Source organism: Callorhinus ursinus, unplaced genomic scaffold, assembly GCF_003265705.2.
Source record: "Callorhinus ursinus isolate GAN/ISIS: 27379988/994484 unplaced genomic scaffold, GSC_fseal_2.0 scaffold26, whole genome shotgun sequence".
NCBI classification, from domain to species: domain Eukaryota; kingdom Metazoa; phylum Chordata; class Mammalia; order Carnivora; family Otariidae; genus Callorhinus; species Callorhinus ursinus.
The window spans coordinates 9,645,561-9,657,350 of NW_027397088.1; the positions used below are offsets into that span (position 1 = coordinate 9,645,561).

General features: G+C 39.6%; 1 pseudogene; it reads left to right on the plus strand.

The window, feature by feature from the left end:
* Window positions 1-5,021: 5,021 nt before the first annotated feature.
* The window catches only part of LOC112838135 (protein PIMREG pseudogene), a 68,448-nt pseudogene continuing 61,679 nt past the window's right edge, over window positions 5,022-11,790 (plus strand).

Below are 11,790 nucleotides of genomic sequence, written 5' to 3' on the forward strand. Positions count from 1 at the left end.
GAAAGTGGTTGCTTTTCTGTTCAGAGTGTTGTTACTCTTCTTATCTTCGATCTCCTGTTGATTTCGTAGGTGTTCAGAATGGTTTGATCCCAATTCAGCTGAATTCCTGAGACCAGACGAAATCCAGGTCTCCTACTCCTCTGCCATCTTGCTCCGCCCCCCCAAAATCCACATCTTGATGACATGTATCTTTATACTTCTGTGACTAATCATGTTAAAGACTTGGACTAATGAAGCAGCAGGAACAGACTCTCTACAATTCAGCCTCCTGCCAGTTTTCACCAGTATTTGTACCACACTGCAGTCACGGTGCTGGGTTTTCACACCCTCTTCAAGAACAAGATGATCCTTTTGAACAGGAGGGTCTTGTTCTCTCCAGGAACAAGATCTGTCCCTGGGGTGCATGTGTCTGGATATCCAGCTGAGAAGACCTGAATTGTTAAAAACTCTTTTGACGATTTCAGGTTGAAATTGGGCATGGTGTAGTGTTGGCATTCAGTACGTATCTGTTGAGTGAATAAATTAATAGGTACAAAGCTCTGTTTTGACCCATGTTCTCTGCTCTTTGCTGTCAGTTTTTCCAGGAAAAATATACACTGTTGTGGATATCAGAATCCAAATTAAAAACATGTCAGGGGATGGGTGTGGTGATAAATTTCTTAGTTGTGGTGATGGCAGAATTTCCTTTGGTGTTGGATGCTGTTGAAAACACCCAGTTCTTGCTGTTAAGAGTAGCCTACCAGGGGCAACAGACATGAAAATAGATTGTCATGGCACACACTAATGTCTGTTAATGTGGAAGGCACAGAAAGGAGGTGGTTTAACACTGATATTATCATATAACCTACATAAAAACTTTTAAAAATGAAATAACATCTTTCAATGTAAAAAAAGGGGGGGCAACCAAGGCTTAGCTAGGAAGTGGCAACTTCTCTGTGAAAAAAAAATGCTTACTGGAAAGTGGGAGAACAGGGAGAGGCTGAATGAGATGCAACTGTAGAAGGAACCTGAGGCTAGACTTTGAAGTGCCTTATTGGCCATGCAAAAGTGTTTGGAGTTCCTTCTACAAAAAACAAAGACCTAATAGAGATCTTTAAGTAGGAGACTGAAATAATTAACTCTGTTTTATGGGATGACTTTAAACGACTCTGTATTTAAGCATTTAGAAAAGTATATCTTGGGCATATTTTCCCCAGTTCTTCGAGTCAAATTTATTCTACTCTTCTTTGCCTAACACCATCCTCTTCATCTTCTTCCATTCACGATGGCTGCAGCAAACTGAATACCACAAGAGAGGCAATGACCTTATCTTGCCACAGAAGGGTGATTTTTCTATTGTCCTTGTTTTAGAGCCCACTGCTTTTTTACTCTATGAATTATGGCCCACGATTGGGTCAGTAGGTGTCAGCCAAATAAGCACATCTATCTATTTTGTGTAGCCTGACATTGTCTGAGAAGCCTCTAAGCGTTGGCTAATAGTTGTGAATGGAATATGGAAAAACTCAGGAGACCAGAGACAATTTCAAGGTTTCTAAATAAAATCCTTGGGAACTCATTCTTCACAAAAGATAAGTGGTAAATCTTAATTCCCAGGAATTAAAGAGGAAAAGTATCCCAGAAAAGCGATTCTCAAAGGCTTTGATATGAAGATCCAATTTATAAAGATAAAGAAAGCTAAGGCAGAGGATTTGGAATGTAAGAGATGACAGGATAAGAGAAATAAACATCTTTGCTAACTTTATTCATTAATTGATGGTATTTTTGCCCACATGCTTCAGATGCTGAATTTGATTTCTTTCAAAGCAAAATTTTAAAATATTTAAACCATGTAAACCAAGAAATTGTTCAGAATACTTGACTAAATATACTAGAGATAGTAGAATACAAAGACTAACAGTAATTTGTCTTCAATTTACCTCAAAATATTTGTAAATGTTGGACATTGCTTCCAGCTGGACTAAAAACAAAACAAAACAAAACAAACAAACAAACAAAAAAAGATGAGCAGGAGGGGGAGGAAGACAAGGCTCAGTCTATCTTCTTTAATGGTAACATTGTCTTGATGGCCCTTCTTTCCCCTTTGAGAGTTTCTCCTCCTTATCCCTGTAAGAGCAGAGTCTTTGCCCTAAGAAGATAGGTCAGGTGGCCTGGGGACTAAAGGAGCCTGACCTCTCAGAATTCTACCCCTGTGGAATAAATCTTAGAAGCTCTACTACAGGAAATGGGAATCCTAAGAATAGTCAGGGAATGAACAGAAGTAGAGTAAAGAGATTAAAGTGTTAACACCTCAGAGTACTTTCTAGCAGGGATCAGAGTAAGAGCCAGTGTCCTTGAGCTAAGAACAAAGCGTGGCAAGTTAGAGAGAACTCTGAAGTGAACACCATGTTTATTAGCCCACTAGCCTATCTTAAAGCCTTAGCAGGATGCTACTCTTCCCCCATATGATATACCTAATAACATCATCCCATATCTACTTGAGTCTGGGTTTCTGGAATAGGATAAAGGGATATCAGGATGTCCACTCAGTGTAGCCAAAATTTTTGATGAAACTTCTGCAATAAAAGCAGTATAGATTCTTTGTATGGTGTCTGGGAAAATCCTGAGTTCCCTATAAGAAATGAAATGAACCTTGTGTGAAAATGTTCAGGAGATGGAGGGTGTAGATCACTTTAGGAGGGTATCACTTTTCATTTGACCAAGCCCTGACCTAGACACTAGAAAAAACTGTTTTAATGAGCAGTCTGGCAAGTTACCACATCCTTCTCGACTTGCAAGCATGAATGTTAACTCTCTAAAGTCAAGAGGAAATGTAAACATGGTTACACTATTCCACAACCGGAAATGAAGCATCTCAGCCATGTTGAGCTAAGGTTATTCACGAGCCACTCTTAAGCAATCAGATTCCTCCTCTCATTTCATGGGTGTGCTTCACCATCTTCAGCCAGTCTGCTTTAGTGTCTTTCAACATAGATCCTCATTTAACATCAAAGATGCTCACGCATACCTCTGAGCACCTCACAGAAGAAGGGAGACACAGGCTAGCTGCCTCATGTTTGGTTCCATAACTGAAGCTGGGCACCCAGAGTCCCAGCAGTGAGGAGATGCAGGGAACTCTCTCCCCATAAGAGTTGTATCTTTTGTAGCCCAACTGACTCTAGACACACACACACACACACACACACACACACACACACACACTCACATACCTAGCAGGGTGCCCAGACTTAACAAATACACATATAGGACACCCAATCCATTAAATTTAAATTGCAGATAAACAGCAAATAACTGGGGTTTTTTTGGCTTAAGTATACCTAAAAATTGCATGGACAGATTTCAGGGATTTTTGCTTATGCACATAGTGTGCCTCACCAAGCGGGGAGCCATGCAGGGGACAATGTCTCAGCATTGTCTCAGAAAGATGGTGGATGAAGAGGCAGAGGGGATTTTAGTACCAGAGGGGCGTAGAGTAGTGAGAAATATTAGAAAGAATGGCCTTGTGTTCAGTTCTGTCAGCCTTGCGATCTTTGGCAGGTGATTTATCCTTTTTAAGACAAATTGTCCTCAACTAGAAAATGGGGATAATTCCAGTAATAACAGCTACTATTTTCTGAGCATGTACTAAGCAGAAGGCACTTTCTACAATCTTTACATGTGTTGACTTATTTTATCCTTATGACGGCCCTTGAAGTGGCTATAATTATTAGTATTCTCCCAATTTTATGTCTGGAGATCCAGGGGACTGAGAAGCCAGATAAGCTGCCCAAGGACAGAATCACTCAGCAGTGGAGGTGGGATAGATTGGAATTCAGGAAGAAAGGTTAACTCCGTAATGTCAAGAAATAAGGTGTCTATGGCACCAAGCCCAGTGACAGGTGTGAACTCAGCACTGAATCCGTGCTCTTACCAACCTTATTGGAGGCAGTTCTGCCTGGTCCTTGAAGAAGGCAAGCTACCACATATGAGAAGACAGCCCAGAAGAAGAATTAGAGATGCCTCCCAGCAGGAGCAAGTGTCTAAAATCCAACAGGTGGTCCCTGTGACCACCCTCCCCACCCCCCGCCAGCTTGCCTCATCAGCTATGACAGAGCAAAGCCAAAAAGGTGGAGGTTTTGCTGAAATTCTTCCGACCTGAGAAGACCTTACATAATCATAGCTGGTACCAGCCTGGCTCCTTTCCACCGCTATGAGACTCAAGGGTATGTGCCATCAGCAAGACTGCAAGGACCTGCCCTTCAGTGTGTGCACTTTACCTTTTTGTTGTTATTTGTCCATCCTTTTCTATAAAAGTATTTATTGAGCTCCTTCTATGTTAGACCCGTTGTGTGTTGGGCTAGTTTCTCCGAGTACTAATACAAACACACGGTCATGCTGTCTGGGGGGAGACAGATCTATAAAGTGCAGGGTGATGCACGAAGCAACAGCACAGGTGGTTCAGAGTTCAGAGGCAGCAGGCTACTGAACTCTGAGGCAGAGTGGGTAGAGAGGGGCCACAGGGAGACCAGAAAAGACTCCATAGAGGCAGTGACGATGGATTTGGACTTGGAGGAGGATTCTCATCACCAACATTTGTTGAGTTCCCACTATGTGCCACGGACTGCTCTAAGAATCTTACATGTGTTAACTCATTCCGTCAGACAGGGACTACTATTATCCTCACTTTACAGAAGAAGAGAAACAAACACAGAAAATCAAGTTCAAATAACTTGCCCCAAATTACACAACGATTATGAAGCTGAGCTTGGATTTGAACCCAGGTATCTGGCTTCCAAGTCCCTGCTTTCTACCACTATGCTGTTCTAGTCAAACAAGGGGTTTCCTGGTTAGGAGGGAGGGCAGATATTATAGCCACAGACTAGAAGATGCACAGGAGCATCCACTGTGAGGTGTGGGGAGAGAAATGGTGGAGGTGGGACATGAACCTGGAGAGGAACGTTGTGCAAGACCTCCTCTGCTATGATGGTGATGGTCATTTGGATTTTATTTCTAAACTATGAGAAATCCCAGAAGGGCTTGAAGCAATGGATCAAGGATCAGCTTTGCATTTTAGAAAGATCGCTCTGAAACAGGATGGACACACTGGACGAGAATTTGGCTGGAGGCTGAGAGACCAGTTAGAAGATTCTTGCAGTGATCCAGCTCAAATAACTTACGTCTGCCTGTGAGGTGGTATCTCATTGTAGTTTTGATTTGTATTTCCCTGATGATGAGTAATGTTGAACATCTTTTCATGTGGCTGTTGGCCATGGATGTCTTCTTTGGAAAAATGTCTGTTCACGTCTTCTGCCCATTGTTTAATTGGATTATTCACCTTTGGGTCTTGACTGTCATAAGTTCTTTATAGATTTTGGATACTAACCCTTTATCAGATATGTCATTTGCAAATATTTTCTCCCATTCCACAGGCTGCCTTTTAGTTTTGTTGATTGTTTCCTTTGCTGTGCAGAAGCTTTTTATTTTGATGAAGTCCCAATAGTTTATTTTTGCTTGTTTCCCTTGCCTCAGGAGACATATTCTAGAAAGAGGTTGCTACAACCGATGTCAAAGAGACTGTTGCCAGTGTTCTCCTCTAGGATTTTTATGTATATTAACTAACCAGAATTTAAATAAAAACTTAAAAGACTCATGTCTGCCTCTGTAGTATTCCAGCAGTATACCTAGTATGCAGGGGTCTTTCAGGGAATTAATGTTATTTGAAAAGGATATTAAAATAGATGGGAACATATCTACATTTGTTGGCACTTTATCCAAGAATTCTATCTCCAGGTGAAATAAGGCAATTAATTTTAAGGCAAGATGATCCAATCATTGAAAATGGGTGTGACGGTTTCATCCCAGCGAACTCTAAACCTTATAATTCTGTCTAAATGTAACTGCAAATCTTCTTTGCTTTTCAATAAATATTTAATAACAGAGCATTTGCAGAGGAAGGCTATATTTCAAAAGTCCTAATTGCGCTAAAGAAAGCCTCTGTAGACGGAGGTATTAACACACCTAATTGCTGCTAAGATGTATTTATCAACCAAGATGCAAGCAATGACTCTTCTCATCTTCGGGTGGATGGGGCAGAAACTTGACAGCTGCATTATCTCTCACTCAGTTAGTTTAGGCCTCGCACTTTTTAGATCCAATTTGTCTTTTATCGATAGGCTGTGTAATCCGATCCAATTCTCTGTTTCGTTAGTTGAGTGTGTAATTTTCCCTTTTTTCCTGTATATTTAGATATTCACTCTTCTTTCTTCCACATGCACTCAGAGTTTTTAAAGTCAAAGTACCTACTGATACCTTGTCCTCAGCTGTTTTTTGCTTCTACTCAACTAATTTATTCAACAAGTATGCATTGAGCACCTGCTTGGGGCCAGGCACTATTCTCATCCCTCAGAGAAGCAGTGAACCAAACAGATGAAGTCACTGCTCCCATCAGACTTGGACTAAGGTGGAGAAGACAGACAGTAAACTAATCTAACACATAAAAATATTAGAGCCAGATCACACAGATGGATTGTGCTAAAGGTTTTGGATTGTAATTCGAAGTCAAATGGACTCAAAATGGATGAACTAATATTGATATTTCTCTAGATATCTGATATTTCTCTAGATTTTACTCAATTAATAATGAAGTGTGAATGGTCTAGAATTGACAGCAGGGGCTTAGGGCATAGGCACTGGACAGAAAGTCAAAGGGCTTTCATTCTTGACTTCACTAACGATTCTAATCCATTGGAAAATAACTATTGTTATTTTATTGGAAAATAAATATATTTTTATAAATTTCCCCCACCCCATCTAGATGAGAACTACCGTAGGAAAACTTAGATTTCTGTAATACCTAAAACAGCAACTAATATGTTCACAGAAACAATAAATTTTTTCCAGAGAAACTATCATGATTCAGAGTTAATCTGTTCCAAGGAAAGGAACTGGAATTGGTTACTGACATGCAATCATTCATTTCTTATTTTACCAACAGTAATTAAATTGCCCGGAACTATTGTTGTTTAACAGCCTATTAATTGACTAATGTGCATTACTTGCATTCAGAGTATAGGTAAAATCCAGGGATTAAGCAACAAGGAAAAGAGATTTGCAAACTCCGCCTGTCATCCCAAAAGGGGTAAATTTACCTCCTATTGCAAGGTAATTTATAAATGCACAAGTTGTGTGTGTTTCCATAGAGGGGGACATGTCAGTCTGGAATTACAGGGGCAACAGGAGCCTATAGCCTCCCAGAGACAGCCACAGGGTTTGAGCTTTTGAAACCCTGCTCATGAGTAGAAGGACCCACTAACCTTTACCGTCACCAAGATGCCTCTTCTGCTCTAACTTCTTTTCTTGTGAACAATTTTATACACTTTTGCCAATTCATCCCCAGATTGCTTTTAAGCCTTATTTTTCATTCTTAATAGGAGTCATTCTTAGTTTTCTAATACTTGTGTAGTGCTTTGCTACATGCTCATGCTTTATTTTCTTTTCCAGTTTTAGAATTTTAAACACAAATGGTTTAAACATAAATGGAACATTGTAGCATATTCTCAGGGTCTCTGCATCTTTGAGTTTCCAGTATGTATATCAAATAGGCCTGGGAGATGGAAGATGTCAAATGATGTTCCATGAATTGAATTGGAATAGGAAATCATTTACTATTAATAAGGTCAAAAGGAAGTGACAAAATTGACATTCACTAGCATTATTGAAAGTTGCAGTTCTGGGATCTCATAATTTTAAATTGCTGGCAACCCAAAGGCAAACATCTCTTTCACTCATAAAATTTTCTTCAAAGCCTCTTATCCCCAAAAAACATTTCTATCAAATTACTCTCGGAGCCACTAAGGGTCCGTGTCTCCTTTCTGAAGCCAGAAAACTTACTCTTCTGGTACTTCCGGCAGGAAGTCTCTGTTAAGATCATATCACCCTTGCCAGGAAACCTTTTTGTCTAGACTAATTATAGTCCCAGTAAGCACTTATACTTCCTTCTGTTTCTGAGTAGCGCATTCTGCTGACCTTTACCCGAGTAATGTCTCCCCAGAGGCAAATGCTCTTGCTGCTCAAAGCCTCAGTTGACTGTAAAATGGAAATGATAGCACCTCCTAACTTACCAACATGTATGTTGGAGAATGACTTAGGTAGGGAACTGAAAGTAATGGATGGAGCAGAATAAAGTAAGATGGCAGAATTCTTCTGTTCACTTGGGATCCTTAGTAACCCATTCTCTTTTGATTCTTAACCATCGTGGTGGACATCAAGTGGTCTCCCATTTCCCCAATAGAATTGACTCACAGAATATTCTATGGGCTCTTATTTCTGGACATTGGTTCTTGGTATAAAAAATACAAATGTAAAATAATTGTATAATTATGCATTTATAAAGTATAAATAAATTACAAGGTATAAGATTAAGTTGTACACCCTTAAACACAAATTCAGAATTGACTTGTTTACTCTTAGCTAATTGCTGACAAAGAGCCCTTTCTTATAAGCGGTCAACGTGGATGGTTTTGTAGGTATGCATGAATTAATGGAAGAGATTATAAATGTAACTGTGCCCACTTAGACTTATCTGTGACCTTTGGTAAGTCTGAACCTCTCTTTTTTCATCCAAGAAATGGCAGGTTGAAACAGGGGGCCTCTAAGGTATTCTTCCATGAGTCTTTGTAAATTAAATAGAACAGACTGTGTTAATGGAAAGGGGATTCAATTAGGTTTTGTGCATTTGTCTGAAATCAGGACCAGCTCTAATCAAACTTTGTAAAGAGAATCAAATCTATTTGCCTTTCTTTGTGGATTCTGTGCAAAACATTTTAATACTCCCCACGTCCTCCAAACCAAACTAGCCTTAGGATTAACTTTACCAGGTTCTGCTGTCAATATATTTAACCTGCTAACTTTTCTTTTTAAGGTCAAATTTCTGTTACAATGTAAAATGCATAGTATCTGTTTGTGAAAGGCTTCTAGAAGAGAGAAAAATGGCTAAATAGTCCATCCTGAATCCCTTCAAAACATATTCTATCAGAAATCAGAACTATGATGCCTGAATATATGTAGATTTCCTGTGATACATCACTAGAGTTCCCACAGAGTGACATCTTCCCACTTTTTAAGTACAGACCTTCAACCACTATCTATATTCTACTCTTTAATTCTGTAAGAGAACTTGATTCAGTGCTTACTACTATATACAAAGAATGTTGCATCAAAGCACTTCACTTATGCTATCTTTGCTCAAAGTCCGGGTGGTGGTTCCAGGTCCTTTCCCCACATTACTTCTAAGATACCATGAGAGGTTCCAGTCAATACAGTTCTGTCTCAGAAGCATGTGATTCTAAGCCTTATTTGTAATTATGAAGTGAAAAGTCTCATTTCATAATAAAGAGATGGCTGTCATCAGGAGAGACTCAGGGAGTTTTGGAAAGGCTGACGGACATTTCCTAATGTGCTGGGTATTAAGCAGAATAGATTCACTCCTTTGCCAAAGGCCAAATAGCATCTAACACAGGAGAGTATTGCCTGGCCCAGTGCAATCTCATTAAAAGCAATAAATAAACACATTCAGCTGATATCTGGATAGTGTCCCCAAATTTGAATTCAAAGAACTACACAGTGCATTTAATAACAACTTGCTGATCTGAGAATTTTCTGGGAGAATCCATTGTGTATCATAAGTTGATGGTTCAACTAATGCTTCTGTAGAAATCTGTAGACTGAGCAGCCAGACTGTCTGGCTTATAAATTGTAACATTTTTCCTAAATCCCCAACATTCATGATTTCATTTCAGTAAAACAGTAATTTAAACAATGACTAAAGGTGTAAGAAAAAAATACATTGAAGGCTATAGAACAATTTATTAATAATGGTAGGACATTTTCTGCAGTACTTTTAATGCATCACTCAGGACTATATTGATTTGGCATCGAAGTTCTTGGAAACAAGCCTCTTACCAATATCTAAGATCCTGATGTTGTAATTCAACTAGAAAATGTAAGATTTCTACTGTTCCTGCTGAGAATTCTTCCCAATAAATGTGTGTTTTCCACTGGGGCTAAAACCACTGCTACTTGTGTTTTTAATTTTTCCTCCTGTTTCTTTTTCGTATTATTCAGTTTTCTTTTTTTCTCTCCTTTACCAGAAAAATAGACATACGAGACACTATTTATTCCTCTAAGACAACTTGCACTTTAGGGGGCCATTTGAATGATAAACTTTGTTATAACTTATAGTCAGAAAATCACCAGTGTGCAGCATGAAAGAACTGGAAAATGTATTATGAAAGAACTGGAAATTGTATTAATGTTTAACTCTATAAATGTAGTTGAGTGGAACTTTCGGCAGAGATGGGATTTCACTATTTCTCCCATTGTTTTACATGTTCCCGTCCCAAAAAAGTTTAAGAAATTGTCTCCATTTGCAGCCTCATTGAAGACATAGCACGTGTAACTCTGAACTTAATGAGTTACATATTAATGCATTAGCACCACAGCATTGTTTTCTGGGAGGACAAAGAACACTGAACTAAGGTTATGGTTCTGATTCTAGTGCTTAGTAAATATGTGACTTGGGGGAAGGTGTTTTATGTCTTTGAGCATCTGAAAGTGAAGGGGTTGAGTGAGATCATCTCATAGGACCTCCCACTGCTGTAACATATCTTGGCTGAGTGTTTTCACAAACTTGAGGAGAGTAAAAAAGAGCTATTTGAAGGAAGCTGACTAGAACATTCAACATTAGGAGACTTGAGCCCTTTCCATTGGAATGGAATCATTCTAATAAGAGGAGTGCTTAGGAAAAACAGTGTGATGAGTTTCATTGGGATGGGAAGGGACTTGGCCCACTCACAGCTGTAGAAGCAGTACCTCTTCACAGGCTATGGGGACTGTAGATCCCAGATCTGGTAGATGCTGTGGTGTGCTACTCAGATGCTCCCTTTAGGACAGAGACATTCATTCATCAATGACCTGGGAGTATTGGTTTATGATATCTCAGTCACATCCCTCGATAGGAATTACCCTCAGCTGAAGAGAATTGCTTTAATCAAGGTTATCTCTTCCTGGGAATAGTCTGTTTCTAATGACCATTCAGTGTAGGAGGGTACAGAGGTTTAGTTCCTTTGCTTCAATTTGAGACAACCCCGAAGGATGATTAGAATGCCCCATAAGATTGTGGGATCCTCTGAGGCTTCTGTTGCAAATGCATCATGCTTTACTTTCTCCCTCTGCCAAATTTTGCTTCCCCATTTCCTTCTGGATGATGGACACGAAAGAACTCTCCAGTAAACTTCCTACCCAAAAGAAGGGAAATAAAAGCTTTAGTGTTAAAGACCCATTGGGTTGAGGTCAGGGACTGTGGGGTAACAGGCAAGGAAGGATAGGACAAAGGAACTGGAAAACTGTTGGATCCTACCCAAGTTCAGTTAGTATAGATAATATATTTGAATAAGGTACTTCTTCTGTTCAAAATAGAAATAACCCACTTAGGCACTTGGGGGGAAGTCTCTGTAGGAAGGCAGTAAATATTTTAGTAGAAGGAGCTTTAGACAACAAGCACAGTGATTTTCATGATATTTTGTACTGATAGAACAAGCATGAAGCCAGTGGGGGGGGTGGAGAATCAGGGGTACTTCTAGAGAAAGAAGTCCACAGAAGTACATGGAGTTTCTGAGGAATGAAATCCAATCCACCAAGGGTAGAAACAAGAGTACTCCCAAATCTTAATAATATCACCTTCTGCCAAGAAAATAGTCAGGGCTCCATGCCATATGGTTCTTAGTTCTGACAGAAATCTGCAGAGAGAGAGAGAGA